A 7,058-nucleotide genomic window follows, 5' to 3' on the forward strand; every position below is an offset into this window, starting at 1 on the left:
GGGAGCAGTTAACTGGGACGAGAGTAGCAGACGCTTCCCACCAGCTCCACTAAATACACATCCCCTTCCTGTCCTCCGTTACCACGAGACACGGGGAAGGGCATGAATGAAGTCGGACCTCGCAGGCCTCCACTGTCCAATTCATACCACTGTAGCAGCAGGGCCTTAGCAGCAGTATTAGCATTCAGCTAGAACGTGCAAAGCATTTTCATATTCAGTAGGCAGGAGATTACTCAACACGACGAGAAGGCGAGGTTTGCATTCTGCCAATTGGCGCTTCTTCCCCCTCTGATGCACTGTTTAAAAGCAACCTGAGGAACAGCGACGGGCGCTGCGCGGCACCCGGAGCTGGAGCGCGGCTTTAGATTCCTTTCGTCTTTTTCAGACTCTTTTATTTTAACCTTACGGGATCGTGGGCTCTTAGGTCTGTCATCTTGTTCAGCCTCAGCTGTCCTTGGCGTTCTCTTTAGCTGCAGCGTATGTTCCGAGCCAGACTTACTGAGGAAATTGGAGAGACGGTGAAATGCTGAGATACGCAACGGGGGGGCATCTCTGCGGTGCCTTTGTTTGGAATTCCTCGCAGTAAGGATGACGCAGCGGAAGTCCATCCGGTAGCCGAGCGTAGTAGGCGAGCGCGATTCCTCGCGTGAGGAAAGGGGAACGCAAAGGCGGTGTGGACGCTACAACTTCTTCCCAGTCTGCAGGAGCGGTTGAAGAGCGCTGGACTGCACGTGTGCCGTTTTGGGAAGGATCTAGCTTTTTAGGTGTGGATTCATAAATGATAATTCTGCGACTCATACCGTTCATCTAGCTAGGAGAAAAAGTCTCCCATCGTAGTTCCAGTGTGGTCAGGTTGTGTAGGTAGCAAGTGCTCATTTCTTCACTCCGCGCGCATTTATAGAGTAGATAGGAACCATTTGTAAGGTAAGTCCTTTCAAGTTCTATACTATTAAAGTAGTGGTGATTGGTCTGATATATGCTGCTCTTGACTCTACACTAGACAAACAAGCAGTGCTTTGTGAAATGCAGTGTTTTCTCTTAATGCCACTGGTGATAGGAAGTAGTTCTCTTCAGTTCCGACTCCTGTGCCCTTACTTGCTGCTTGCTGACGTAAGCAATAATCCCTCTCTGACGGTATCTACGTGTTCTGTATCTCGTACTCCGATTGTCTCTCTGGTGACCATGTAAGAATATTAGGCTAAGATAAAAATATCTATTTATTAACTGTTGATACTGAGATTCAGTCTGTGACCTGTGTTTTGTATTTTTATTGTGTATCTTAGTGGTGGTGAAATTTGTATGACGAACCTTTCCAATAAAGAGCTGAAGTATCCCTTTTCCGCGTTAACACAACCCGCATCAGTTTCAGTTGAAGTGTTAACCGCGTTTGCAGAACTAGGAGGTAGGTAGGCAGCGAGAACACGTGTTTTATTCTTTTGAACTGTGTGGGTTTTGAGACGCGGGCTCCGGGCGCTTTGTCTGGAGCTGCTCAAAACTCGCTCACGAGCTCTTCACTGTGAGTACTGGCAGGATTCCCTCGAGCCCCACTCTGAGAGGTTCCTGCGTACACTCGTTTCAACGTGCAACTCTGAGGAGTGTCTGCGTTGCAGAGAGCAGTATAGCACCAGACCAGGGAGCTGTTAACCCCTTTCCATTTGCACTACAGGTGGGTGGAAACGCATGTATATAACTTTTTTCTTTACCTAGAAGTGCCATCAATTGTCCTTGCACGTTAAAACCACTCGGTGTTCGATTCAGATGGCGTTGCCACGCGGAAGGACAATGTCAAAGCAGACTTTAACTTACGCCACGTTTATGGTGGTACGTCGTCGTAGAAACTCCGCTTTTGGAACACTGTGTGTCGGCGAGAAACGCGTTGTCCTACGGGCAGACGAGACGAGGCATAAGGAGCTCTGTGTTTATAGACATGGCTGCTGGTGTTCAGGTCCACTATCTCCTCACTAAATTCTCCCGACCCTGGCAATGTCGTACGGGAAAAGAAAATGAAAGGTTGGTCTAAATTAGGGGCTGGTTTAGCACATTTAATTCACTAGTCGCATAAAGCCATCGAAGGGGATACTGCAGCTTTGTTCATGCCTGCAATTTAGGGCAATCTTTCTTTAATTCATATCCCCTTTGCAACAGAACAACCTTTCTACCCTTGTATCGTGTGCAATAAGTAATAACAAAGCATTAACGCCACCTCTGACAACAAGGTCTGTACCCTCTCCCAGCCCTCGCTACCCAGGCGCTCGCGCTATCCCTGCCAGCATCAAAGGAAAAAAGGAAATCCCACCTCTTAGGGCCTAGTACAACTGCTGTACGTCACACCTGCCTTTCGTTAGGTTTTTTTCTCTCCTTCACTTGAAGACATCTTGGAACAAGAACAGGGGAAGGTGGCTGAGATCACCCCGAGTACGCCCTCTCGCAGGAGCCGGGCATGGGGTCAGTCGCTACACCGGGCGCTCCTGTTGGCCTCTCTGTGATCTTGTTCAGGAAACACGTTCTGGCTGCAGCGAATAAAGCGAAGCTAACCATTTCAGTGTTGGGACTTCCCATTTGCACTCTTGTTCTACGGTTCACATACCAGTTGAGTTATAACCATGTATTAGTCATCCATATTTTATTTATGAAAGCTGTTTATACGGAAAAACTGTTGAAGTTTTACCAATATCTTAATAAAACAGCAATTTAAACCACACTTCTGCAGCTAGTCTGTTTATTTAAGAGCCAAGGTAGCAACCAACATCTGAATTCAGTCTTTACTGCAGCGAGAGCAGATTCCCCGCGTGTGATGTAACAGGAAGCAACACTGTTCAGCACTGGCCTAACCTGCACCCGTGTTGTTACTCAGCGCCCAGCAGCCTGGGGTGAGAGGGGCTGCTGTGGCCCTGTGTAGGTTGGTTAGAGGAGTAAGCCTGCCCAGTCTCTTTCCGCCAGTGCCTGAAGGGGCTACAAGGAAGCTGGGGGGGACTTCTTACAAGGGCCTGTAGTGACAGGACAAGGGGTAACGGGTTTAAATTGAAAGCAGGGAGGTTTAGATTAGATATCAGGAAGAAATTCTTCATGGCGAGAGTGGGGAGGCACTGGGACAGGTTGCCCAGAGAAGCTGTGGATGCCCCATCCCTGGGAGTGTCCAAGGCCAGGCTGGATGAGGCTTGGAGCAACCTGGTCTAGTGGAAGGTGTCCCTGCCCATGGCAGGGGGGATGGAACTGGATGGGCTTTAAGGTCCCTTCCAGCCCAAACCAGTCTATGATTCCCCACTTCTTGTTTAAGAAGCAGCTGTGTGCAAGTTCTGCATGAGGTGAGTAAAGCACAGTGGCAGCAGCTCCGTTCCTGCCCCTGCACAGACACCAACCCCAGAACACAGCACCTGGCTAATCAAATTTCCTTCAGCTCAGGCCTCTCCTCAAGAGTAAAAGCATCTGTGAGTGTCCGAGAGGCAGAGCTCCGTGCTTACTGCTGAGCTGCGCACAACCATCACCACGCAGCCCCCTATGACAGCCAGCATGGCCCTAGGGCAGTGCAGCCCAGCCGGGGACACTCAGTGCTGTGGCAGCTCACAGCCACACACCTTCCTTCCACTGAGAAATACAAAGTCAGGTTTTTACCCCCCCTGTGGCTCCTCCTCCATTTTTACTTGAATATAGCAAATTTAAGCATGTGCTCTGGCTTCCACTACCATAGCTCTAAGAATCCCAGATGGTTTCTCATTGCATAATTCAGGAAAAAGGTGACCATCAGGCAGTCCCTGGGGAGCTGGTGCTACAGCCCCTGACAGGCATTCTCCACCTTTTACTTACTTACACACAACCATCTGTAACTCACACCGGATTCCAACATTCATTTTATTAACAAAGTGCAAACAAACAGTTGAAACTTGGAGTTGTACATCACGTACACCGGGGAACATCCCTACAGCAACATCAGTACAGCCAGCGGAGACAAGGACAACTATCCCTTACACTTATTCATGCTTTGTCACGAACCAGTTACTCGGCTTTCATCGTCGCTTCACGAGCAGTTGAACGGCCAATGCGCGGTGGTGAAGAGTCTGGCAACGTGTTTGGTTGGTCCACACCACAGACCGCGGAGAACAACTTCCATGGTTATTTTACCCCACTCTCAACCCAGCGCATCTGCAGGATGCAGCAGTCACACCAGTTCCTGCCCTCAGAACGATGACATTCACACCTCTGCTGTTACTCCCACGACACAAGAGGGGACACAACCTGAGACAGGGCTCCAGCAGCTTTTCCAGAGCACATGGAGCTGGCCAAGCCAGCCGGAATGCAACCTTTAGCACAAGGCCTTCAAAGGTCATTTTGCCCCAGTGACAGGGTTAAGACAACAGCAGAACAACCACACAAGGGTACTTGACAGAACGAGAACAAACAACAACAGCCATGGAATGCGCTCCAGTGGAGAAATGGAAACTTCACAGGGACACGAGCCCGCAGGTCTTCGGGCCTCCAGCCCATCCTCTTACCTGCTCCAAAGAAAGAGAGCGCTCACTGCAAAGCCTTGTACTGGCACAGCTGAAGGCTTCAAGCAAACACAATCTTAGGAGCCAAATTTACAGCAGGTACTTCAATCCCAGTTTCCTACTGCCAATGACACACGCATGCAAAGCTCGGCCAGCCCGCCCGCAGCACAGCCTGATCCCTACAGACGGCTGCAGAGCCAGAGGTAGCCGCGTGGCCCCGAGGGGGCAGGGAGCCGTGCCGAAGCAGACCAGGGGCTCGCCTGTCTGCTCTTTGTTGGTCTCCCAGTGGCAGCCCCCAGCAGCCGGGCTGGACAAACACCCACCCATCTACTCACATCTCTGGAGTGGCATGGGAAAGGGGCCTCCCCAGGGCTGCGGCCGCCTCGCGGGACCGCTAAGGCAGACAGTTACAACTACCTGCTGCTGTCTTCTCCAGTAACAAAGCTCAGATCAGCAGGACTGACTTGCTCGCCCTCTGGGAACGTCGGGCACAGCTCCGAGGCTGAAAACAAAGCAAACACACACATGGTAACCATTACCGGATGAGCAATTGGAACACAGCAAGGAAAGAGTCCGGCACCGGCAAGGCCCCTGCGCTGCACTTCATCCCCCGCATACTGGTACACGATGCGCGTGACCCTGCGGCAGTCTTCAGGTGTCTAAGTCAAGCACAGATACGAGCAACGGTTTGCTTCTCCGGGTGAGCTGTGAGGTTTTAGTGCCTGCTGCAGACACAGCTCCAATAACCCAGCCGAGGCAACAGGCCACGCTGATAATGCCGCGTGGGATGCTTAGTCAGGCCAGAGGCCAACTTCCCCCAGCGTCAGCTGCCACCTCACAGCTTTTCATTTCATCAGAAGGTTAAAGCTTTTCAGAGGAAGACGAGTTTTTGGAGCCACACTGAAGTGCTCAAAGCACATTCCTGCCAATTAAGATGCAAACCCCTGTCTGAGGCAGCGGTTACCTCCCCGGAATTAGCCTACTTACAGCGCTAATCCCGGTACACGGGGAGTTCCAGTTAGAAGAACTAGAGCTATTGGTTTTCCAGCACTTCCCCAGAAGGCTCACCTAAACTGACTTCTCAAGGCTAGAAAGAGTTCCCCTCTCCTGGTTTGATCTGGTTTTAATTAGGATCCCGAGAGGGGAGTTCCACATCTTACTGGCACTTGCTGAGGCTCAATACCCGGACAGCGCCCCCAGCGACCTCTGTACCAGAGGAGCTCGCAGGCAGAGGCGCGGGAGCATTAGGGAAGGGGGCTCACACGGTCACTCTACCTTCACTTGCAGACTGGACAGAGAAGGCGTGGTTAAACCCCTCTGAGGCAGAGGTGGCATCCTCCTGCTCCTCGTTTTCCGTGTCACATTCAATGTCACTGTCACTGCTCATTCCTGGTAGGAGATGAAGGACATGCTTCTGACATACCCCAGCTGCAAAAGAAACCCAAAATACCAAAAACCACAAGGCAAAAATGCTGGCAGTAAGATCTGTGCAGCTGGGGCACACAACTTCTTCATACCTAAGAGTGACCAACATCAAATACCAAGAGCTGACAGGAGCACAAGAGGGAAGGAGCACATTCAGAGCTCAACCTCCTTACCAGAGTGCTCAGCGGCAGCGGCTTTGAGAACAGCCTCATTCTGCTGTGCAGCTTAGCTCAGGAGGAGCAGTTCCAGCACATCCCCAGGGAGCGCAGAGTGGGGTGCCCACGGCCCCCGAGGGCACTCCCGTGCCTGCTGCTCGCTCCGCCTCGCAGACGATGAGGGAAATGCAGGTCTCGAGGCAGGAAGACCCACTGAGCAGACGCACCCACCAGACCCCTCAGGCAGCAATACTCTGTTCAAGTCTCACACACAAAACCCCATGGTTTTCCCACAAAAAAGGAGCCATAGCTGTTGATAATCAAGGTGGCTTCTTTTGTTTTGCCAGACCTTGCGTGTGCACTGACAGCAGTCAAAACTCTCCCGTTCGTACAGTTCTGTAGGTGACAGAAGGGGTTCCTCTGTTCTTTCACTTCTTAAGGGCTGAGAGTCATTGCTAAGAAAAAGCAAGTAATTAAGCGAGGTGCCAACTCCACTGTGGGTTTTTTTTTCCCCTTCAGAGGCAAAACTATGATATTTGTTTCCTGAGGTTTTTAACAATGAAGTATTTCAGGTATAAAAACTTCTTTTCCTACTGGGCTCTCTGCTGTAATAGGAGAGCTGCAGGAGCGCATCACGATCACGCTGCAGTGACTAAGAGCAGAAATTCAGTTTTGTCACTGAGAGACCTTCTGTAAATGCCAACTCCTACACAGTATTGCACACTGCGGATAGAGATGGATGCTGGCACCTTAATATAGGCTTTGCGCTACAATTCAGTCATTGAAATTCAAATTAGTGCAGGGGTGGAAGGCAGGAGAGTTTGAGCAAGATAAGAAAAACTCTTCTACGTGGACTTTCAAAAAGAAAAAGGCAATAATATTTTTTTCCAGCACGGAAAGGATGCAGGAAGGGAGGGGGAAAAGTTTCCTCCTAGTCTCTAAGGAAACTGGCTTACATAGCACAACACCCGACAGATGAAGTGTTGGAGAG

The sequence above is a fragment of the Eurypyga helias genome, unplaced genomic scaffold, assembly GCF_000690775.1.
Source record: "Eurypyga helias isolate BGI_N326 unplaced genomic scaffold, ASM69077v1 scaffold8026, whole genome shotgun sequence".
In the NCBI taxonomy this organism is placed as follows: domain Eukaryota; kingdom Metazoa; phylum Chordata; class Aves; order Eurypygiformes; family Eurypygidae; genus Eurypyga; species Eurypyga helias.